The 25587-nt window shown below is 42.2% G+C and overlaps 1 protein-coding gene and 1 long non-coding RNA gene across 3 annotated transcripts in view; one reads left to right on the plus strand and one right to left on the minus strand.

Moving 5' to 3' along the window:
• The window catches only part of cdh11 (cadherin 11, type 2, OB-cadherin (osteoblast)), a 74462-nt gene that overhangs the window by 27702 nt on the left and 21173 nt on the right, over positions 1-25587 (minus strand). Inside the window, exons 2-3 of one of the 2 annotated variants that reach the window (XM_019864354.1) lie at positions 18694-18788; positions 10523-10579 (exon numbers count right to left, since the gene is read on the minus strand). The gene's annotated coding sequence lies outside the window, so the exon portion shown is untranslated. The remainder of the gene's footprint in view (positions 1-10522; positions 10580-18693; positions 18789-25587) is intronic. The other variant, XM_019864355.1, reaches the window with a different exon arrangement.
• Positions 1-25587, plus strand: part of LOC109512535 (uncharacterized) — a 131010-nt gene that overhangs the window by 10906 nt on the left and 94517 nt on the right. The window contains exon 3 of the long non-coding RNA XR_002167552.1: positions 1757-1815. This is a non-coding gene — a long non-coding RNA (uncharacterized LOC109512535). The remainder of the gene's footprint in view (positions 1-1756; positions 1816-25587) is intronic.

Raw genomic sequence — 25587 nt, forward strand, 5'->3', positions numbered from 1 at the left:
AAACTTTTGCGAATTAAAAAATGTGTATTTTTTGGGGCGTCGGGATTTAAAAAAAAAAGACTAGAATCAAGTTTCATTTTAATTTTTAAAACAAACTTTATTTCCCGCCAAAATAACTGACTGACTCAACAAAACTCTCCATTAAATATATTTTTCGCACTATAAGGCGCTTCGGCGTATAAGGTGCACCTTCAATGAATGGCTGATTTAAAAAAAGTTTTCATATATAGCGCGCACTGCATTATAAGGTGCATAGAATAGAAGCTGCAATCGTGGCTGAGGTTACGTTATGCATCCACTAGATGGAGCTATGCTAAAGGGAATACAATACAATACAATGCAGCATTACTTATATAGAGCTTTCACAACCGCTGCAGCTGTAAACAAAGCGCTTTACAGAACATTTAAAATACTCCATCCAAGAAATCAGAATATTGATCCATATACAAGGCGCATCAGATTATAAAGCTTTTGAAAAAATTTAATGCTTTGGTGTGTGCCTTACAATACGGAAAATACGGTATGTATTGTCATGGTGGTATTTATTAAACATCAGCACCGTGCTTCTGATGTATACATTGAACAAAATAGGCGTTTATCGTGAACCAAATTCCTCTTCCAAACACTTTTCCAAGTAATGTATTAAAGCCCAAACTGTTTTAGAATTCCAAGACATCGCAACTTATTTTAATGGCGGCACAGAATCGCAGCAGGCTGTCAAAGTGTCACCAGTGTGTCAGAGTTTATTAAGCGTCAGCCTAATTCAACAAGTCCAGTTTATGGAAAAACACTGCAGCAGTGTCTCATTTCGCTTGACCAACCTCATCTGTTATTCTGAAACAATGTGCCACTCTGATAGAGGAACAGGATATTTTATGAAGCGGGGACCGGCGACGACATGAGTGACAACTCCCCAAGTATGAAACTTGATATCGCCGCTATTGATTTAATTTGTCTTCTCTGAGGCGGAAAACATGACAGGAGCATCTTGTCACGGATTTTGGAACAAGCTGTTGGCATCTTGCAATGTGAAATTTGGCACACGGCTATTATGGGTAAACCTGAAAAAAAAAAGTCTCAAGAATCCAGGCAGGAAACCATTTTGCTTCATTTGAAGTGGACATTTTAGTCAGATTATTTGTATATTTTTGAATGTGATTTTTGGCCAAGATATGTTTACGTTTTTTCGATGATTGCCACCAAATTTCAACCACACTAGACCGATGAGCAACACAAAATTAGGAAATATTTGAATTTTGGCCATCATGGACACAGCTTGGGAGCAACGTTTGATGACTTGACAAAAATTGATAGTGGAAAATTCATCCCCAGAATCCAGTTTCATCGAGCGACATGAAATTCGGTCGGAGAGTCTATCATGAATAGACCCACAAAAAAGTCTTAACAAGTCATATCTGAAAAGATACAGGAAGTCAGCCATTTTTGGTGAAATTTTAGATAAATGTGTTCAGTTCCAGTGGTCACACTTGTTTTAGAGATTATTTTCCACCCATTCTATCAAATTTGACCCACTCAAACTAGATGTATGCATCATACCAAATTTGGAGCATTTCTACTGGATGGGTGGAAAACTCCAAATTGCGAATAATATTATCAGTTGCCATAGCATGTGGATCCGAGCATGACGGCCAAATTTGATGACTTGCCATAAAAACAAAACTTTGAGACACTTCTGAAATTTCGTGTAGGAGTGGAGGTTTAATTTACCATTTTGAGATATTTATTTCCTCCTCAGACTTGGCCAGAGGTGCAAGAGAGCTAGCTGTGCAGCAAATGAGATAACGACTCCCTCGGGTGAGTAAGCCCCTTTTTTTTTTTTAACCCGCCTACTTCCTGTGTCTGAACACATGACTCAAGAGTCGCATTAGAACAATAGATAAAGTGTGTGTGTCTGTGTATATTTATATATGCGTATGCATGTGTCCCTCGGGTGGAAGGAGTCACGAGTTGGCCGAGACATTTGTGATTCATTGGCTAACATTAGACCGCATGCTGCTTGGGGAATTTTGAGTAGGGGGGGTTCAAGAGGTTGTAGCGGCGGGGTTGCGACCTCGCTAACTGATGCCACATGTGTCCGAACAAAGCTGGAAATTCACAAGCCACTGTTTAAGTGGCGCGATTACATTTCAGGGTCAAGTGCACGGATTGCCAAAAGTGTGGTGCGCCCCAAGTGTGCGTGTCACGGGCAACCCGGTTTAATCAACGCGCATTTAAATTTGTTTCAGAATGAGCTTTTGTCTCTTAAAAATTTAATTTAATACAATATAAATAACACAAATGTTCATGTTTTTTCAATAACAAAAACAGCACTGGATTGTATTGTGTTTTATAAAAGTACAGACATTGATACACGATACATAGAGATGGCCTTCATCTCTATAAGTAGCGGTAATAGTCATTCTTAGAAGAGGATAAAGACTATGACTCTGAATATATTGTTGTATTGTCTGTCTACATGTATTGAAGCACCATTTGTGTTCAAATATCCATTGTTTAATGAGTTCGAGGAGTATGCTAGTTTTCTGAGCCAGTCTAAGGAGTTATGCTTTATTTGTTAGCATTAAGCTAAACAAATATGTCTGAAGCAAGGCCAGTGCTTGGTTTATGCACACAATGTGTAATTGTGTTTGTTTTATGTTTCGTTTTTAATTTATAGGGAGTGAGAAAGAAACAACCTCAAGCCTCTCTTTGTTGAAGTAAGATTGTTCACTCTGCCAAAGTGCTGCTTGTCGTGAAGAAAGTTGACTTGACTTCGCTGCCATCATACAACGTGCATGTCTCAAAGTCAAGGCAAAAAAAAAAAAAAACCCGGCATAACGATGGCTTTTATCTTAAAAAAAACTTTTAATTCAAGTCACTTGTATTTCAAGGGACCATTGTAATATTCTTTGTAATATTTGGCTCCTGGGTGGCATAATTAAATCCTGGGGTCTAGTGAAGGGATTCCAAGCCTGTGGCCCGCAGGTGACCATCTGCTTTCAGAGCAATGCATTCAAATTAAGTGAATAACAAGCATTAGCCCCTCGTTCAGATTTTTACCACAGAGGAGGGGTGCACCACATCTCTCGCCATGTTGAAAATAGTGCATTTCTTCAAAAGACCACAGAAATGCAAATCTTTCTCGTCGCCATTTCCTGATCCATGTGCAAACTAGAACTCCAACTCCAGATGTGAGCTCTGTTTCCGACTGTGTTTATCCCAGGGATGAAATACAAACAAAAACAAAAAAAGGTCATGTGAGGTTTATAATGAGATTTTCTGTTACCGTAGGGGTGGGAGGTGGGGGATTACTCTCCAAAACAAATCTCCTGAGCTGGTCTATGAGGCCGGCAATGCAAAAAGCTGTGCCCATCCTCTCCTTTTTGTGGAATATACTTTCCCCACATTCTGTTACACTCATCTTCACTTCATCTTATACTCCTCGTCTTATCAGATTGTCATGTTCCCATCATCTAAATCATTTTATTTCTCATTTGGTCATGTCCCACGGTCTCATTTAGTCATGTTCTAGTTTTTTCTAATTCCCCACTTGTTGCCATAGTCAAATTTTTGTACCGGTATACTGTATTGTCAATTTATCTCATTCCACTATTCACATTTTCTGTTCTTTTTCTCCGCAAGGTCTTTCACAGTTGTTTCATTTCGTATAGCGTATTCTGATCATTTTCCCCGTTCTTGTAATCTCTGCGTGTTTTGCCTTTTCTTTACACACACACACACCCACACACACACACACACACGAACAAGAGTTTTTGGAGTTTGTCCAGGGTGACTCATTTGCATGGAAGTCTGGTAAAAGCTTGAAATTTGGTGTTCGTTTTAGTGCACAACCTGATGCCTAATTGCTTTTCAATTGGGCAACCAATAGTGTGTGTGTGTGTGTGTGTGTGTGTGTGTGTGTGTGTGTGTGTGTGTGTGTGTGAGAGAGAGTGAGAGTGTGGGTGGGTGGGTGGGCTGCGATTAGAAAAGGCTTCTAAGCTTTCTCAGCATTCATGCAAATTAGTATTAATGACACAGTGGCGGCACTGATCCACAAAGATATTTTGTGTGTGTGTGTGTGTGTGTGTGTGTGTGTGTGTGTGTGTGTGTGCGTGTGTGTGTGTCTGTCTGAGAGTGGCTGCCTGTGACTCAAAGCAGAGTGTGTGAGTTACAGACTGTAGGCCTGTGTACGTGTGATTGTAATGGTGTGTGTGTGTGCGTGTGCGTGTGTGTGTGTGTGTGTGTGTGTGTGTGTGTGTGTGTGTGTGTGTGTACACAGTTGATGTTACTTCTAGCATGTGTGTGTGTGTCTATAACCGTGCGATTGTATTTGACAGTAAGCTTATGTACTGTACATATATATGTGTGTGTGTGTGTGTGTGTGTGTGTGTGTGTGTGTGTGTGTGTGTGTGTGTGTGTGTGTAGGTGATTAGTATTGAGCCATAAGTGCAACTGGAGTGCTGATTAGCACCCACAAGCCTCTACCGCACACATGCTCACACGTCACTACTGTAATACTACATTTGCGTGATTCATGCAAATGTCGTGTGGTAACACAACAATCCACTTTGATTGGCCAGTTGTGATGCACGCTCCACACGCATCGTTGAGCCACTGTCATGCTTGCCATCGCTTATCTTTCTCCCCTTTTGATTTCATTTACTCATGCTCTTCGTTTGCAACGTCGTCCATGACTGTTGACGATGCCGTCGCACCTTCTCATTTTCTCCCTCCATGTCTTTGTTTTATCATGTGCGTTACAAGAGCTCCGAATAACAGGGCTGATGATCATAGATTCTTTGTCTTCTGTGCGGAATGGCAATTATTAGCGCTGTTGTGACGAGCTGAGAGAGGAATCGAGGTGTCTCGAAGAGCGGTATATCCGTCTGTCCGTTTTCTACTGCCCCCAAGTGGCACCGGAAGGAGCAGCACAAAGGCCATTCAGTTGATACAGGGTGACAAACGGAATTATTTTTTATTTGTTTCGAGATACAAGTGTTTCGAGTTACAATCGTCACGGATGGGTTAAACTCAAACTGTATTTTTGTGGTATCATATACTCAGAATATTGCGCACTGTTTCTTGAAAAATAAAGGCTATCTTGTCTTCGCCATGGCAGATAACTTTCTTTGCATGTTAGCTTAATGCTAAAACACAATTCAAAACGCCATTGACAGGCTAACAAATCTAGCATCGACAGACAGAGGTAAATATAGCAGTGCTCCCAGAAAGTATTCTTTATCCTCAGTGAAAAATGACTCATCTGACTTCATCTCACTTCGGTCAAAACGTATTTTCATTTTCTGTTTTGTTTGGAAAACTGTTTCGTGCCTTTTTTTTCTCGCTTATTGTGCCGCAGTGACGTGCAGTTTATGGTACATTATTTCGCCGCCCGAGAACAATTAATTGGAGACATTTGAAAAGCATGTTTGTTTGTTTTTGTTTTAAGGGAGCATCATGATCGTGACTCAACTATATGAGAGAGAGAGAGGGAGAGAGGCTTCATGTTTTCAATTATTTTGACATCATTTAAAACAATGAAAGTTCTCTTCCAATTACCCCATGACAAAAATTTTAATATGTTTCCCGAGCTGTTTCTCCACCCGATTTGTCCTCTTTGTGGAATCCAAAAGTCTTCAACGGCCGCCCAAATGAGATGCGTCGAAGCCGGAGGCGAAACAAAGCTGCCTCCGATTAGACCGTTGACCGACGCTTTCGGCGCACTTTAACGACTTTCTCCACCATTTAGCCCTTTTAATTACCGTGCGCTAATCTCCGATGTTCAATTTAGAAAGTGAGGAAAAAAAAGAGGGCGTTCGTCGGCGCTAATGTCACAGCCGCGGTCGTTATTGACTCAAATAGAAACTCGGAGGGCACCCTCAATTAACTGGCATCTTAATTAATACTCCTCATTCCTTCACCTCCGCAGCATATTTCTCCATTCATCCGACTTTTGTTCTTTCGTTCCTCTTTTCTGTCACAGCTCAGTAGTGTCTGGAATGGCAATTACTGCCTCATAGTTGAAATGACACAATAATTGACTGCTGCACTACATTACAATACACCCCGCAAAGTGAATATTAATATTCACATGCAGCAGATTTTTTTTCCAGCCTCTCGCATATTCTTTATTTTTGATGTAAAATTAGGCTTAAGGTGTCCAATCGGGGTTTAGAATTAAGGTTCAAAGACAGGGTTAGTTTCCAACTCATATTTTGGTTTAAAAGGAAGAAAAAAATAATTTACAGTGCCGGGCCACTGAACCTAAGTCTGGTCCTTGCCTCCAAAAAAAAAAAACCAACAAAAAACAAAACGCTGAAGACTTTCACATTTTCGTAAAAAATATTTGTAGTTACGAGGAGGTCGCGGACGAGGTTACTGCTGCTCCCTCGGCTTCCTTTAATTCACGTTGGAGAAGCAAGCAGACCAAACAGTTCAGACAAACCACACTAACACAAGTGTGTTGAGAAGAAATCAACTTTAGCTCCCTGTGTCCCTTAAGGACATCTCTCTGCGTGTGTGTGTGTGTGTGTGTGTGTGTGTGTGTGTGTGTGTTTGTGAGATAAAGATTCAGTGCAAAACCAAGGCTTTCTGTGTGCATGTTTGTGTGTGTGCGTGTGTGTGCGTGTGTGTGTGTGTGTGTTTTGCCCAAAGGGAAAACGTCTGGAAACGATTTAAGCCTAAAGAAAAAAATAAAATGCTTGGGATTCTTTTGGGGGACAATCGGCCGCAGAGAGAAACCAAATGACGACCAAAAAGAGGCTAGACATGAGGAAAATCAAATATTTCTACTTCTGCGTGTTTGTGTCTCAGTGCCTGTGATGACACAGCAGAAGAACGGCTGACTCAGCGCATGAAGAGATGGCAAAGGGAAATTAAACTCCGAACATGTCCAAGTTCAGCGGTCTTCCACGCCACAAGGGGGCGTTAACTTTGCTCTTAGCCGCATTAAAGGCATTTCATTTAAATCTGTCTAAATTGCTGTCTGATCTGTTTCAATACAGTGGCCCAAGTGGCAGCTATTGCATCAATCCGTCTTATTAGTGCCCCACGTTGAAGGCAGGTGGGGACGGAACGAAGGAAGGAGGAAAGTGAGAGAGAGAATAGAGGAATTGTCGTCCGGCTCGGCCAATCATGCGCCTCGGCGAACTGCAGAGTAAAGATATTAAATTTGAAACATGAGTGAGATCTCAAAAAAGGAAACGGCAATGCTGCATGGAAATCCCCCCCGCCCCCCTCCCCGGCTCCATTCTTTCCCTCAGTGACTTAATCCTCAGGGGCTTACATTTGTTGTCTGTGTGTGTATTCTTCTATCTCGATATTCCCCGCCTCCATACGCGTTCTCCCCCTTTCCACCGCCTCCACCCGCAAAAGGCGTCCTTATCCCCAATGCTGCTTCCGGGGAATTGACGTGTGATTTGATGAAAAACAACAGAAATAGAAAAAAAAAAGTAATAACGCATAGGAGTAACGCGGCAGTGGGTGAAAATGTGTGACGACATTGCTTGATGGCCGAAAGGAGCACAACTTTGCTGTAAATGTGTGGAACTGTCAGGAGAATGGATAGAAATATATTTGACTTTGTCATGTGTACTTTAGTTTTATTTCTGTTGTGTCGTTATCAGTTTCACTTTAATAGCCAATATGTGCAAATAATCGACCGAATAGTTCACGTATTCATTTTTAACTAATTTGGTCGAAATGCAAATTATATGAAACATTTTTTTTTTGTTTTTTTGGTTGTCTCTTTTGTCAATATTGAAGACTGTAGTGCGATCAAAGTGAAGTTGAACTCGATTAATCAATCACATCATTTTTTTCCCCTAAACAACGTTTTCCCGTAGCCATATTTTGTCAGGAAAAAATAGATTGAAACTACAACGCCAACATGGACTAGTAACGTGCGCATGTCGACTAGTTGACTAATCGATTCAACCCATCGTCAAGATATTAAAATGTAGATGAACATATGGTTTATATGTGACCAACCTTATCATTAAATGTCTTTTTTTTTAATTAATATCTTTTTCCATTTTGTCATGGATGCAGGTCAGAAAAAAACTCTTGATTTCCTATTCAAAATCTGCACCCAATTTATTGGGTACACCCGAAGGCAATCTAATCCAATCCCATAAAATCACACCACCATCTTGCTTCATTCCCATACAACCAAACCATTTCCTGCGGAAAGTCTTTTAAAGAAGCAACAGAAGCGCCAATTCCGGGTCAGAACATGATCGTGTGTGCGCGCCATGTGACTTTTGTGCTACTAACGTTTCATCTCGTATCGCAGGATCACTCGCTGTACCTCGCGTCCTCCCGAGTTCCGGAAAAGCAATTTCACTCCATTCGCTCTTTGTAATACTCTTATTATCCTCACCTTACAAGATACTTTACACACTGCAAACTACACGCACAAGAAAAAAAAAGAAAAAAGAAAAAAAAAAACATATGGTCAATCACTCAAAACCGAGTATTGTGAACATGTCACGTGATCGTGACATCCAAAAATAATCTTTAGCTGCTCTGGCCGGCACAATGAATGCATATTTAAATCAGTCAGCCGCATCATGTGACCAAAAACACCTTAATCAGCTGAATTAGACGATCTGATTCCTTTAATCTCAGGAATTTGAGTGTGATAAAACTAAAATCGAGCGGATTAAAGGGGATTTATTATTTGCCTCCGTTTGTGCACAGTTAGGCCAATTTTGTGCAATTTTGATTTCCAATCCATTTTTCCATTTTATTCCGATGCGTATTTATGACATATGTGTGTTTTCTCAAATAAGTATTGCTTGGTTTGACTGTCAAAGTTTGAATAAAAAAAGATCAACATCTCAATGAAACCTTCCACAAATGCAGCCTTACCTCTCAAAATGAGATTTTTTTTTTATTTTTTTGAAAGTTAAGTCACATTTTTAAAGTGTTTGCAGCCCCCACAATGTTGAGATAGCTTTTCTGGGTTTTTAGGCACCAAACAGCTTTTGCAGCCGAGCGGACCAAAGTGTAATTTATTCTCCTTTTGTGTGTCGGCGCGCCTTTAAAAAGCTAGCCGCGGCTTTTTATTGATGTGTGCTCTCCTGTATCTCGCTGCCCATCAGTCAGCCCCGCAGGCTAATCAATAGGAGTAAAGGGCATTAAAACTCGGCCTGCTGCTGTTTTTGTGTGAATCTCCACCCTCGCTGGCTAATACCTGCTGCTTATCACAACTGCCAGACACCCGTCACTGTCACTTTTTCAAAATATATAGACGTGGCGCAGAGAACGGCGACACGCTCAGATTTGAGTATCAACTCATCAATCACTTGATGAGGTGCACCATTAAAGCTCCAATACAAGAACTGCCCATTGAAAGAAATGTCAAAATGATCATTTTGACATTTTGGAGTCATGAGCCAAAGTTTTGAACAGTTGTGAACGTCCTTTGTCTTTTCTTTTTTTTCCTCTGCCTGAATTTTGAAGACTTAGAACATTTTACTCTGAGATCGGCTCGTCAGCCTGCCAGCTGCTGATAAGCGCTCTCGGGATCGATTGGATCTACCTTTTTAATCTATTCAACGCTTGCAGGCCATTGGGAGGAAGGGGTGGATGCTTAAAGGGGTTATGCCGGGTGCGATATGCATGTCTTTGAGAAGGCGTGGCCAGAGGGCAAATGCCTTATTTTTATTCTTTTTTTTTTTTTTTTGAACATGTGATCACATCAAATGTTTTCCCACAAGTGCTCTTGAAGACGTTGCTGTAGGCCAGCCAACCATTTAATTTTCCGATAAAGCGTGACAGGAAGGTGGATGTTGCAAAAAGTGAAAAGGAATGAAGAGTGTAAAGAAAATTCAACTCCTGAAGATCATTCATGTGTCTTATCAGTCTAAAATCTATAAATGAGTTTCATAAATCCATGCCGGAAAACACACCGGAAGTCTGCTATTTTGGTTGAAAGCAGACATTTTGGATGTTTACAAGCTTAACTTGCTCTAGAAATGTTGCCCCAATTGCTACAAAATTAGAACAGCCTTTAAAGTTCATCATGTAAGGGGCCTGAAATGAAAACAAATATTTTTTAATGACAAGTCATCAATACTTTCTGCTGTTATCTTCTCACACCCAATAACCAAAGCGATTCACATGAGACTTTTTTTGTGGGGCCGAAAAAGGATAAACACCAAATTCCATGTTGTCAAGTGAAACAGGCTTCAGTGACTGAATTAAAAAAATAATAAATAAAATGTACCTCAGATGATCACATCTGCATTATATGGCGAATTTTTAGAAATCCCTCCAAATGGCTACTAGAGCAAATTCACACTGCATGCTTTGGCTTAAAAAAAAAAGAAGAAAAAAAAAGGGGAAAAATGGCCTCCTTTCAGCCGTCACTTTGACTCGCCCTCCGTGTGAGGGGAGGAAGCACGTTTAGCGGAATGCTAAGCAGGCGAGCCGCGTCAACGTCAATTCACAGGCCTTTTGAATCAAGCCGCACTCGCTCGCACAAACAGTGGAAGGGTCAAAAACTGGCAGCGCCCACCTTTAGCTCATTACTGGCGTCGCATCCAATGAAAGTCCTCGCTACTCGGCAATCAGCCTGTGGAGAGAAGAAGAAGAGATTTAACCTTTTGCCTTGAAAGAGTACAATACGTCTTCGTCTTGTTCACTTGTCGCCATAAATAAAAAACATTAGCGGGAGACTGTGCACGTACGTCTAAAAATAACAACGGGCTGTCAAACCTCTGCTGGTAGTAATTTGCAGTGGGAAAAAAAACAACAAAACTGAATGAGCAAAGTAGCGGCAGCAGCAGCAGGCTGACGGTGCACCAGCGGAGAACCGGTTATAGACTTTTAAATTGTTGTCGGTGTCGCTGTCGGCTGGCGTGTATCGTGTGTCAAAACAAGCGCACGCCGCCTATTCGCGCATGAGTGCGGATGCTGAAACGTAACACAAGTATATTTAATTCATGTGCGTCCGTGACTGAATTCGAGACGCTTCGTGCGCCGCTTGGCAGACTCAACAATGAAAATGTCATTTCAGATATTCCATTTTATATCTAAAGAACACTTTTTTATCATTAAGTCTTACTGGGTGATATATGCCCCCAAAATATTTTCTTTTCACATCCGATTTCTAGTTGTAAACAAATTTCACCCTTCGCTTACAGCAAACGATGTTATGAGCAAATGTCAGTGATGTTACGGTCACCGACTGTGGGTTGCGACTGAAAAAATAAGATCCCAAATAGAGGCGGCTGAACCGAGTTTCCTCCGTCCGGATAAGAGAATGCTGACCATAATTATGATGAAATGTATAAATTGTAAATCGGAATTAAATACAACAAATGCATCGAAAATGCCAAGTCTGTAATTCATATCTATTTTTTGTAGGCATGAAAGGAGCAAAAAAAAAAGTTATTTCATTAATTCAATATTTTTCTTCATTAATTGGCTAATTAATATGTTATTGCAATTTTATTTTGCGAAATATGGTAATCAGCAATGGCCTAAAAAAAAAAAAAATCCATATCGGTGAGGCCCTAGTTTTTAATTTTGCATTTGGGTGCTTATTCCATTCAATAAATAAAGTGCATAAGTGACTTTTGCACTTCTTTTTTTAAGCCTATCTAAAGCTGGCTCAAACCTCATATTTCGCCCGGTAAGCGATAACTTGTAGCTTGAAAAATGTGTGACTGCATTTATGGAATCGCCAGCGAGTGCCATACACTCGGTTGCCTTCCTCGAAAAGGGGGCAACTACTTTATGTGATACAAGTACAAATAAAGTGGCGATGCTTCGGAACGGTGGGATGATAAAGTGGCCGCAATCGATTCCGTTGCGAAAGACGCCGAGACCACCGTGTCAATACCATAATAGTGTGCGATTCATGAATTAAAGCCGATCGATTCTTTTTTTTTTTTTTCCAGTGGTGTGTCGACTGGCGTCACGCTGGTGTTTGATGCCGTATGCACAGCCGCATCCCTCAGAACATGAACATATTTTGTATTGATTCTGTTCCACCAAATCTATTTTCTTCCTCGAGTGGTGAGTGAGATCAGACCAGTGCTCAAGACAGACAGTGAAAGGAAGAAGGGGTTGAAAATCGGTATGTTTGGATTTAATTGGAGAACAATAGGAGCGATAATTTAGCAATAAAAGTAGCGGTTGGACTATTCAGCGCCCTGCTACATCAAATGCACTCAATTTAAAGTAAATCGATTTCACTACCCTTTTTCACTTTGGTTTCCTTGCGGTCGAAGGACAATATCAGTTGGTGGCGCTAATGCACCAGGAAGCTGGTTTACTAATTGCCAGAAACCCCCGCGGAGGAAGAACAAGAAAGGACGAATCATTAGGTACAGTTATGTTTCGCGCTCGCTTTTTCTATGTTTGCAGGTTTTGTGGATAGCAAATATTACTGTGTGTCTTTAAGTAAAATACTTTTGGGTGCATTCGTAATCAGGAAAAAAACATGTTACAAATAAATTGGGTGTTTTGGGAGAGCGAGGAACAGATTAATTTCATTTGCCTTCACTTCAGTGACGAAAGATGACTTGCGACAACATGAGTGTCATATGTCAAGGCACCGCGAAAAAGTCCAGTCTTTCTACAGCCCGCAGATTCAAACAAACATTTAAAAAAAAAACACATTTTAAAGTGGTGAGTCGAGATTGCATCCCATTTTACAAAAATTGTCTGAATCCATCCAGCAAATAACAAAAAATTCAAAATGTTTGTTTTTCAATTGGCCAAAAGTAGCAGGAATATAACCAAAATATTTAATTCGATACAAACAGTATAATAGTGATAGACAGCTGAAATTGGGAATTACAAAATCAGACAAAAAAATGAGTGGATTAATTGCTATGGGCAACATACTGGGAGCAGACTGTACGTTTTCTGGAATTATGACTTGAAAAGTCCATCGAAAAGGATCTAAGGATCTGTAGAACTCATTTAAGTTTTTCCAAGACCAAGTGTCACAGACATTTTGTGGAAGGACGGTGGAAGCAAATGCAGGAGAGGGGAAAAAAAAAAAAAAGGTCCACGAATGGGGACGAATTTCCCGTGGTCAAGGCAGAGGCTGATGATGTCATCAATTCCAGGGTCTCCATTTAGAAACGGCAGATTTTAATCCGCGGGAGCATAATTTGTTTGGATAGAGCTCAGTTGGGGGACTATAATCAGAATAATTATTCTGGTCGCACTCCAGCCTCGGGCCTTTTAGCTAATGACAGCCATGACACTCATGGCGAAGCTTTCAAGCTGTCGGAACGCGTGTGTTTGATGTGTGTGAGTGTATGCGAGCGTGTGCGTGTATGATCGTTGTGTCGACATCATCTGTGCATATTAGAAATACATTACTGAAAAAAACATGGCATTACTTGAAGATTTTCTTCATTGTTGGACTTGTTATGCTTCTTTGGAATCACATACGCTAACATTTCTCCCACAAGCTAACGTCAATAAATACTGGTTCTAAAAGCAACAATAAGGATTAACTAAAGTCTATCTTTGCTGAACTACTCAAGAATCACTTACGCCAACGTTTGTAAACACGGATCCTTGAAGAAACAGTAAGAATTACAGCAACACTACTACAGTTTTGTGATGCGAAGCAACTGTGGAATCACATCTAGCTTTTGTTACAAATACTGATACTTAGGGAGGAAAAATTATAGTAGTTTTGGTACTTTTATAATGTAGCGTTGCTAAACTGCCGTAGAGTCACATCCGCTAACATATATCGTTAAAAAGTACCGTTAATTGAGTTGTCTTGTACACACAATGTGCAACGTATATGAAGTTGCTAATATGAATCAGACAAGTAATGTGAATCAAATATGCTAACACGAATCGCACACCAATATGAATCTGATACCCCGATAAACACTGATCTTTAAAAGCAACAGGAACTGATAGCGAGTTAGCATCAAAGTCACCTGTGTCCACTCCCACAGCGGCGCAAGGCTCCCACTTGCTGCTATGCTGGTCTGTGCTTGTCTACGAAATGACCAGCATCGGGTTCTACCCGCTTTTGCGCTCTTAACGGCATGGCCGCGTCGGATTTGCACAAGACATAAAGCCTTAAATAAATATGAAAACAAACACATCGTCCGTCATCAAGTTGCTTTATTTTTAGCATCACCTGCTAAGTGTACATCCTTCATCTGCGTCCTACTTCTTCCCCTCCTCCTCTTCCTCTCATCCTCACCCGACTCACTGTGGTGTTTAGTGACTATTAGTTGTGCATCCTTCCTCCTCTTCATCCTCCTCCTCTTCCTCCTACTTTTCCCTCTCATCCTCACCTGACTCAGTGTGCTGTTTAGTGCCTATTATTCATGCTCAGACGCGCTCCTACGCTCTCTCCAGACAGAAGAACCTCTATTTTTATATATTTCTTTTACTACTTCCCGATGTGAAGTCTTGCAGTTCTACGGTTTTAAAATAGCAGCATGTGGTCAAATAAGTTTTATTTTTTTTGCCGTCTGGCTGGAGATGGCTGGAACAAAAAAAAAAAAAGAAACTCTAAATGCCTGATTTGGAAGGAGCCTTCTTGGATTGTATCAAATTCTACAAAATGTACAGCTGTATTAATCCAGGCTGGAAAAAGTTTAAAATTCAAATTAGCAAATCTCAGTGAATCGTTTGAATAAACACATTTGTCGCGTCAAACGTCCACTGCCCACTGGACGGTTCCAGTGGGCATTCCCACCGGTCCAAGCGAACTACATCGAAGATACAACTCGCGTTTCATCTGACAGTAGCGTGACCCTGATTCAAAATCCTCATTTGAAACCGCCAACACTGTCTTGAAACCATATTTTACTAGGTTGAAACCCCAACCCAGACATCTTAGCCCTTTCTGGAAACCTGACTTTTATACCATAACCCTGCAGTGAAAACCCAAACCTTGGCACAAAACCCCAAATAATAACCAGTGAAACATTTGAAAGACTAACCCCGACTTCAATACTTTGTACTGACCCTAACCTGAAACATAACCCTAATTTAAAACCTTGAAACTTGGAACTTGAAACCCTAATCCTGACTTTAGGTTGTTTTGAAATGTTTTTGTTTTTGAATCATTTTAAATGTGAAACACATTGAGTTACCTTGTGTATGAAATGCTCTTCCTCAATGAATATCTGTCTTGCTTTGCCTTGCTAAACCTTTCTTGAAACTTTCGAACCCGACCACCCAATTTAAAACCTGAATCCCGACTTCAAACTTTGAAACTGTTAATCCTGGTTTACCTCCCTAACCCTCCCTAAATTGTAACCCTCACATTAGTTTCAAACCCGAATTTGAAGCCTAACCCTCATCTAAGCCTAGCTTGAAACCCTAAAACTCAACTTCAACCCATAACTCTGTTTTAAAACTCTACTTTAAAACCACAACCTTAACCCAAAACCCTCACCATAATTGGAAACCCTCACCCCAACTTGAGACCCTACTGAAAGCATAACCCTAACTTGAAACCGTCGCCAAAAATATTCATCCTTTTTAAAATCCTTCTCTCAACTCATTTTTTCCGACTGCATAGAAACACATGAGCAGGCTGTCTTTGCATGCCAAAGAAACAGTTGGCACTATAACCCCTTTACCTATTTATCCATTCATCTATCAATCTATGCATTGGAACCCGTCCCAAAGTCTGATAGTCATGGAAAATCTCTACCCCCCCTACACACACAAATCAGGCCTCATTCATGTGCTCATCTATGCGCATAATAATATCTCGGCATACAAAGCAGCCCCCCATGACAATCCTCTTTACTTCACCAGCCGCTAAGCTCTTTAGCAACTCGCCACTATGACCACTGCGCAAACTTTGCCCGTATTCGGAATCAGTCGCTCATTCGCCACTCTCTCATAACTTTGAGGGAGATTTATATGCAGTCGTAGACGATACAGTTCACGACAAAGTTGATTAAAAATCTAGTTTGATATCGTGATGAGAGAGGAGGAAAACAAGTGAATGATGATAAAAGACATCGAATGATATGTTTGGATTTAAAACGGCGACATTGCTTTGCAAAACACTACAGCTAACAAATAGTGTCATTGTCCTGATGTTTATAAACCTTTTCAAGCAAGAGATATTTGGACATAAACAATAAAAATGATACTACAATGTAACACTACTCACAGGCCTATATGCTTTATCCTTTGCCCCCCCCCCAAAAAAAAATTGTCACTGCAGCTTACTGAGTCAATCATGAAACTCTTCCTTGTGTGCGGCTCAATCTCAATTTCTGTTATACTGCCTCCAGCAGGCCAAGATGCACACACGCACACACACACACACACACACACACACACACACACACACACACACACACACACACACACACACACACACACGAGAAGCAACAGCACAATATGAATTGAAAAATGTACCCAGAGTTTTTAATTCTTTACATTATATTGAATGATGTCATTATACAACATTTTTATAAAGTGTGATGGAGTGCAATTGTTTTGTATTAGGAAGCACATTGCAAAAAAATGGTGTTGTTTTTTTTATGGGGGGAGGGGGGGCTGGAATGAATTATTGGCATTTCTATTTAGTTCACTGGGAAAAGGTGAATTGACATAACGTTTTTTGAGTTAAGACTGTGCTCATGGAATGAATGAAACTCTTATCTTAAGGCACAACAGGGGAAGAGAGAATAAGTTTAAGCAGCCAATCACGGCTCTGGTAGTTTGGAACCAGCATGTTCAATCTGGGAGCACACAGTTCCATTTCCCACCTTGAGGATGATGACAAAATCTCACGCACGCACACACACACACACACACACACACACACACACACACACGCACACACAAAGGCACACAAACTATCACATTAATGCTGCGGGGTGGCCACAGCTCCATTATTTCTCTGAAGAGATTTTTCAATTCCATGGCTGATGCTTGAGGGATTGTGTGTGTGTGTGTGTGTGTGTGTGTGTGTGTGTGTGTGTGTGTGTGTGTGTGTGTGGTGTGCATTTCGATGTGAGCGTGTATTTTTCTGTGTTTAGAAAAACAAATCGAGACCGATACGGTGATGTTGGTGGTGGGGGATTTGGCCCAAAATGGCAACGTAAACCATTTACGGAGCCTACACGAGTGTTATTTGGAATTTTTACTTTGTATCTAACGAAGCATTCAGCGAAAGCGTGAGGCTGCGTTGACTCAGTGAGCCCTATAGCACCATTTTTACACAGTGTGATATATACGTCACTAAAATGTCCTCTAGAGTGATTAGCGATAAACTTAACGACCGTGTTCAGAATCATTCACTCATTCCCGACTTCTACCCCGCTGTCTCATAAAAACAACTCGTGCTTTACTGCCATCTTGTGGCATCTATTTGCAATTATTATTGTTATTATTTTTTTTTTTAATCCGGTGTCAATTACTCACAGATTATCGCAATGCTTGGCAGAGTTTAGCCCCAAATCTCAGCTATGGATTTTTGGGGGGAAATTTGCCAAAATAAAGTTCCACTCACCGATTAATGAGCCAATTCAATAAATAAAATGCCAAGGGCGTTCATCTAACATTCCTGATCTTATCTTTGTTTCTTCTTTCTGTAGCTATGACCTCTTAACATACAGCAACATTCTGTTGTGATTCCGGCTCCTTCTTGACTTGCGTTACGTCCTAAAGAAACGGAGCCATCCAGGACTTTTTATTTTGAACGTGAAATGTGGCACAGCACACATCCTTTCCAGTGTTGCTCACCTGATATCAAAGCTATTTTTGCTGCGCAACTCATGAATTTTTGTCTTGTGTTGAATCTCAGATGATACCATCGATTTTGAAATCAATCATTTTTCCCGATCAGCGCAATGCATCACGGGATGTATTTGATATTTTTAGTGAGCATTACTCGGTCACGAAGAGACATCCATTGTGGGTTAAGCGCACGACAGTCATTACACTTTCCAGCAGCATTACAAAATGGTGACTCACTAAATAGTGGATTCTGAACACAGCCTGAGGTTCTTGATGTGTTTTTTTTTCCCACCCCCGCTTCTGGCGGCGATAAAGCTAATTGATTACGGCCACCACTTCATTCTGACCGCATCGATCTGGCAGGAGGGCGGCGCTGCGTCGACCATCAGCGCAAAAGCAATCTCGTCAGGACGCGAGCGTTGCGCCCGTCCCCTCTTTTAACTCGAACTGAAGTTACCGGATATTTCATGAGGTACACTAACGGCATTCAGTACAGAGTTAGTTTGAAAGCGTCTGCCTAGAGGAAAAAGAAAAATGGCCGCTAAAGTTGCTAAGAAAAAAAACGTCAAATCGAAAGTGGGGATCTTGATATGTGGCCTCGGTTGTTCGGTTCACAGGCGAGTGAACGAATGACATTTTGACTTTTTGAGGTTCTTTGTTCATTCAAGCCATCGTGACTCGAGTGACATTTTGAAGTTGCATTATGAGAGCACATACGAGTGTAAAAAAGAAGTTTTAGCGCCGAGTCGTTTTTTTTTTTTTAAATGAGAGAATGGTGACAACCACCTGAACCATTTACTTTATTGATGATTTTCTCAGGTGGATGCTCTTTTATTTCCCCTTACCACTTTCCATTTTGCTATCTTTCTGATTCAACACACAAACACACACACACACACACACACACACACACACACACACGCCAATGCAGCAATCACACAGTCCAGCAGCTTTCCCGCCTGGTGTGTTCTTCGACTTTACCTCCAAATCAATTTCCTGTCAGGTTACAAGTGTGTCCTCCAGCAGGGGTCGTGACCTCCACCTGCTGACTCCATCTCCTTGCTTGAATTAAAAGCCTGCATCACATTACACACACACACACACACACACACACACACACACACACACACACACACACACACACACACAGACCGCACATTGTATTACCTACATGAGGACAAAGAAATCCAATCAGGCTTTTAAGGTACATTAAGAGTGTGGATGTGGTAGCACTCGCACAGCGACATGGATGGATGGATGGATGAAGGCACACTGGGAGATGCGAGGGTGGAAAGAGAGACGACTAAAAATAAAACATGTGGGCTCGCAGAGACACCCGGGGTGTTGATCAATTCGGAACACTCGGAGGAGAAAAAGAGTCAACGGTGTTGTGTAGACGTATTTTTGTCAGCGCGGTGGGAGGACCGGCCTGATACCATAGTTGCCGGTAAACGTTTTATTGAGAGTCCATTAAGGCTGGGAAGCGCAGGAAAAAAAAAGTCGCTCGCAATTGTCACAATATCGCTCTAATTTGCTCACGATATCACAAGACGGATCCTGTGAAAATTGCAGCTTGTGAAATACTGCTCAGGTGATAACAGATTTCAGTTTTAAATTGGTATTTTGGCCAAAACGTCTTGACGGGAGGGATGATTGAGACTCTCAGGGGACAACAAAACTTCAACTTGACAGACAAGGATATTTGCAGGGTCAGACTGCTCCGTTTCCATTTAACATATTAATACGGTGCCAGAAGAGATGATGATGAGATATCGATATTTGTACCGCCCCGACTGCCTAGATGGGAGGCAAGATTGAGACCATCCCTGAAAAAGAGCATGTCCACCCTAATGACTCTTTTTCATGATTTTAATCATTAAGTGTGAATCGGCTGATGCTGAGACAAAGCGAGAAAGTCCAGTCGATATCGATCGCCTTGACACCGCGCGAGCCACACTACACACTTTTACTCCTGAGACTTGTGGTCGATAACTTGCAACCTGACCTGAGCCGAAAGTGAATTGCCAGACTTCTCATGCAAATTTTCCCGACTCAAGTGTGACTTTAACGCAAAGCAGGACTTCGTTGCCAAGAACCGACTCCCCTGCGAAACAGGGATGCAATCATATCAAAGGTGACCGGTCGGTGTCAACAACCTTTCGTCGGAGTGTCCTTGAACACAACACATTTTACCTCCCCGGGTCCCCGACCCGTCCCCCCTCCCCGGCCACTTCGAGTCAGTCAGCATTTTGCACGGTTCCACCATCAGACAGAAAGTCGCAGTTTCATTCGGGAGACATTGTTGTATTTTGCAGTATTGTATTTGTAATGTGCGGTTTCTAAGAGGTCGCTTGTTGAATTGAGCCCTTTGCCGCATTAAAGATAGCAACCAGACAAAAACTCGTAAGAAGACTCGTAAACTGTATCAGAACACATTTTTTATGTAATCCTGCCACCCATGAGAATTTCACAATGTAGGAAATTAGCTGCAAATTATTCGAAAATCCGACATTTTTTTGAAGTTAAAAAAAAATCATATTCCTTGCCAAAAGTGATGAAGCCACTTCAACCTTTGTCTTGATTTTTTTTTTTTAATGACAAATTGACTGATGATATTGAATATGACAGAAAAATTGCAATTGCAGCACAATTTGAAATTTTTTTTTCATTAATTATCTTTCTTACTGGAAGTCCGCAAAGCTCATTTTCATCCTTTTCTTATCAATTTTGTGCGAGTTACAAAAGAATATTTTTGCAAAAGTAAAGGGGGGGGGCACATGTGGCTTTATTCCAACACTTGGGCATCTGGCGAGTATTTGCCGCTGATCTCTCGCAGCCCGTGGCTCTTGAAATAGCAAAACAACAGATGTACGCTCACTTTCATATCAAGCTGCTTATTATGTCTGCAAGCTTTTTTTTTTTTTTAACCACGCGGCCGTCCGTCCACCCGTCCGTCCGCCCGTCCGCCAGTCAACCGTCACGACTGCACCTCTCCCTTTAGCTCCCTGGATGCCTTTTAGGTCTGTCATTGGCAAGCGACCCGCATTATCGGACTGACTCGGAATGGAGATTTAGATAAGAGGCCGGGAGCTGAAGGGGAGCGGCGGCAGAATACCAAGAGAAAAACCGGCCGGGAGAAAGGAGAGCCCGAGCAGGAAGCGAGTGAAAAGAATCGATTAAGGGAAGGGGGGGGGGCGGTAATCAAAATAACCTGCACCCAATGTGAATTGAACGGTAAATAATAATAAAGAAGTGAAAGTGCCATTTTTTTTTCCAAGTGAGAATTAGTGGCGAGACGCTCTACTATTGCAATTTTTAGGAAAGGAATTTAACTCATGCAGGTACAACTGTACTTTATTAACCTTTTCAGGGACAGAGGTTACTACAGTGGACATCTTATCAGGTGACAGGTTATCATTATTTTAAAAAAAAGGATTTAGGGTTGGATGAAAAGTGACACGTTCTATTGTTTCGCAAGCAACCAATAATGTCTCTCTCAGCCCCACGTGCTAACTAGCTTAGTCATAAATAAGACAAACAAAAGGGCTTTCCGGGTCTTTGGTGATGCGAGGGCCTGGTCTTTGCGATCAATAGCAGCAAAGGGCTGATTAGAGACGAGAGCGTCGGGGTCAAAGCAATCTAAATGCTCACCGGGCTTTTTTTTTTTTTTTAAGGTGCACCGTCAACAAGGCCGGCTAATTGATATTAGCGTTAAAGGGCGAGGGTTTGAGGAAATGTTTCGGCGCATCCTGTATGTACTTTGGTCAGAGGTGGCATTCGTACTCACGTTTTGTACTTAAGTGGAAGGACTTGCCTTGAATAAGACTCGGGTAAAAGACTGATTGAAACGATTTACTGAAGTGAAAGTAAAATAAGTACATATTTCGAAATTTAGGGCATTCAGTGAACCGCTGCATATTGACGCTCGCGTTTGTGGCTGTCAAAAGTAAGCCGCAAGATAAGTCATTTTGTTTGGTTGTCGCTTTTTGCAGTGGATCTCACCAAAGTGATCCCGGCACAATTTCTGTGAAGATGTTTGCGTTGTGAGCAAAGTGCTGTCGAGTAGATTTTTTTTTTTTTTAAAGCCTCCAGCTGCTTTTGCTTTAAAACCCCCGGCTTCCAAAAAAAAAAAAAAAAAAAAAAAAAACAAAGCTGAAAACTCCGCGTCAGCAAACAGCTGAAGTTCCTCCGTGACAGCATGCGACTGCATTTTGGAAACAGCGTGTTTTAAAAAAAATCCTACTTTTTTTTTTCTTTTTAAATACAAGAAAGCTGCAGCGCACAATGATTGTTTACTGATAACATTCACAATATTCACAATATATAAGGTATCGGGTTCAATTCCAGCTCCGGCCTCCCTGTGTGGAGTTTGCATGTTCTCCCCTGGCCTGCGTGGGTTTTCTCTGGTTAATCCGGTTTCCTCCCACATTCCAAAACTATGCATGGCAGGCTGATTGAACACTCGAAAGTGTCCCTCGGTGTGAGTGTGAGCGCGGATGGGTGTTCGTCTCTCTGTGCCCTACGATTGGCTGGCAAGCGGTTCAGGGTGTCCCCCGCCTACTGCCCGACAACAGCTGGCATAGGCTCCAGCACGCCCCGCGACCCTTGTGAGGATAGTGGATCAGAAAATGGATGGATAGTTGGTCCTTCACCCTCTCAAGTAACCCGACGTGGTTCCCTGAGCTTGAAAGACTTTCAAAGAATTTCGCCAGATTTTCAACATAAAATCCACAGTAGTGTAATAGTTGTATTGATTAGTTGTTGTTGTTGTTGTTGTTGTACATCAGCGAGTGCCACAACACGCGTCCACACCGGGCGTACGTTCCCAAGGGCGTCGTTCGCCAAAGGTCAGACGCTAGTGGTTACCGCGACAACCAACAGGAAAGAGACTGAAAAAGAGCGACAGCAACTCGCATTTCCATCACACTCTGCTGCATTGTTTAACCGATCGTTGTCAGCGTGTGTGAAAGCGCGCGCTGTCGTCGACACGCAGTTAAAGCAAGTGTCTTTTTTTGCTGCCTGTGCGTGCACTGTGATGCAAATGAGTCTCCCTTGGCCCCCTGACGACCGTCAGTTTACGGCGTTCGTCCCTCCAGTTTAACATGACGGTAAAAAAGTTTTTATTACGGCGGGCAGGACGAGACCACCCGTACTTTTGTGGACAGATGGAAGCGGAGGTGATGTCACGTTTTGTCACATCGGGACATTTTCCGAGCATTTTGTCTGCGTGTTCTTGTCTTTCTGTCTTTGTGTGGCACCACCAGTGATGTCCAATGTTTTATTGAGGGGATTTTTTTGCCTTTCTGGGGGACATTTTAGGGCCAAAATGTTGCCCTATTGGATGTTGGATTCCCAACCATTGTGTCATGAACCCTTTCAGGGACAGCAGTTACTAAGTGGACAGCTTATCATATGTCAGGTTACTATGTAACAATGGTCTGAAAAGTAATTCGTTCCTCCAAATAAGGGAATATAGTGCCAGGCAGAACAATGAAATGCTTTTCCACTAGATGGCAGTGTGCGCAATAATCCCGTTCCTCACCTGTTGCCGTTGATACAATATAATAACTTCACTTTCAACCTAACTAACCTCGGACCCACTAACCTTACCTTTCCTCACGGCACCAACTGGCCTTCCCTAATCTTCCTTAGCTGCCCATCGTAACATCCTTAGCTACCAACCTGACAGACCAAACATACATTAACTTCCTTGCAAACGTTAACTTTATTGACCAGACAACAAACAGGGCCTACGTTTAACCTCTTTCCCGAAGAAACTACCTTGCCTACATGCAACATCTTAACTTCCTTCTGAACAATGGCTCGCTATATATCCTGCTTGTCTACTCAGAACCTGCTTCCTCAGTTTTGTCGATTGTTCTTGTCTGAAGAGGGTCATTTCAGCACAGGTGCGCCTTTTGCATGGATGGCCAAGGTATGAATTGAAAAAAAGAAAAAAAAAAAGACTGTTGGTGAACGCTGGGCTTCTTCGATGCAAACAGTGACTTTGCATTCGATAAAGCAGACAAGCTCCCTTGGCTTGCGAGATGAATGTCAATATGTGTGTTGAGGCCCGGAGAGAGAATGCAGAAAACCAAACCTGACGGAACGGCAGTGAGGAGAGAAGGATGCAGAATGTAACTTCATCCGTCTCAGACGCAGAGGAAGTTAAAGATTTTTTTTTTCCCCTTTCGATGAGCTGAGCTACAACTCGGAGCTTCTCCTTGCATCCAAATTCAAGCCTACCTTACCTTCCATAGCTACCGTCCTTACTTGAACTACCTCTGACCTACCCTACCGACTATCCCTACCTGCCTAGCGACCAATTCTCACCATCCATCCGTCCATCCATCCATTTTCTGATCCGTTTTATCCTCAAAAGGGTCGCGGGGCGTGCCGGAGCCTGTCCCAGCTGTCTTCGGGAAGTAGACGGGGGACACCCTGAACCAGTTGCCAGCCAGTTGCAGGGCACACAGAGACGAACAAACATCCGCTCTCACACTCACACCTCGGGACAATTTCGAGTGTTCGATCAGCCTGCCATGCATGTTTTTGGAATGTGGGAGGAAACCGGAGTACCCGGAGAAAACCCACGCAGGCACGGGGAGAGCATGCAAACTCCACACAGGAAGGCCGGAGCTGGAAACAAACCCTGACGCGCGAACCAGTCAACCACCACCCCTCCACTGCCCCATTCCTTACCATACTTGACTTTACCCTACTGTTGCGTTTTTACTTTAACTCTTATCGACCTGCCTTCCTCAACTTCCTTCGCTAGCTACCAATATCTTCATATCCATACCGACCCATTTTAACGTTCCTCTTTGTCTCCCAACTGACTGACCTAGCTACCAACTTACCTGAACGTCCTTAGCTACCTCCCTATCTTAGGATCCATATCGACCTATTTTTACTTCTTTGCCGACCAACCAATTGATCAACCTCCCTACCTCTCTACTTCCCTACCTACTTTGATTTCCATTCCTAACTACTTTGTCTTCCTTACCTACCTCCCCTATCTTGTTTGTCATCTTGAAACTCCTTTGCACCTAATACATGAAATATTTCCAGCGGTCCATCAATGATCATGCTTATGAGTACCAAGACCAGTTTGTGCATTGATCTACCATTCCGTACGCTATTTCTTGATCTCTGTGTTTCAAGCCAAACCTTTGAGGCAGACGTCCACCCCGCTTTGAACTCTGCTGCTGTCCAGGATGTGTATTCATGTTACTGTATTTCATTCAGTTACGACTGACGTACTTCTTGCCCCCGATTTAACCCCAGCATCGTGAACAAATGGGTTCAAAAAGGTTTGGCGAGTCAAGTGAAAAAAGGGGAGATGTGAAATATGAGCGTCAGTGCCGTGGAGGGAAAAAAAAGAAAAATCAGACTTTGCTTAGGTTTGCATGTCTGGCCAATCAGGATCAGTTTGATATGTCTGCCAAAACCGCAGCGCTTGTGCGAGCTGAAGCGACCAGGGTTGGGGAGGGACCCTTCTTATGGAAAAGTCGTCAATGTGAAATCCAGTCAAGGCCAAAGCAAACATCTGCTCAAATGGCAGCAGGAGGCCGCGTGTGTGTGTGTGTGTGTGTGTGTGTGTGTGTGTGTGTGTGTGTGTGTGTGTGTGTGTGTGTGTGTGTGTGTGTGTGTGTGTGTGACTGCTGTCAGACGGGCTTTGTCTCAGCAGAACTTTTCACAGCTGCTAAACCTGCATCACACACATGCGCACACACACGCACACACATACACACACACATGCGCACAGGTCAATAGCGCAATGAAGAATAAAGTGTTACCCTCCACTAGTTTCCATTCCGAATCCCCCTTTGGACTCACTTCATCAGTCTCCCACTGCCCCCCCCACCCCCCCCA

The sequence above is a fragment of the Hippocampus comes genome, unplaced genomic scaffold (genome assembly GCF_001891065.2).
Source record: "Hippocampus comes isolate QL1 unplaced genomic scaffold, H_comes_QL1_v1.1 scaffold57, whole genome shotgun sequence".
Lineage (NCBI taxonomy): Eukaryota > Metazoa > Chordata > Actinopteri > Syngnathiformes > Syngnathidae > Hippocampus > Hippocampus comes.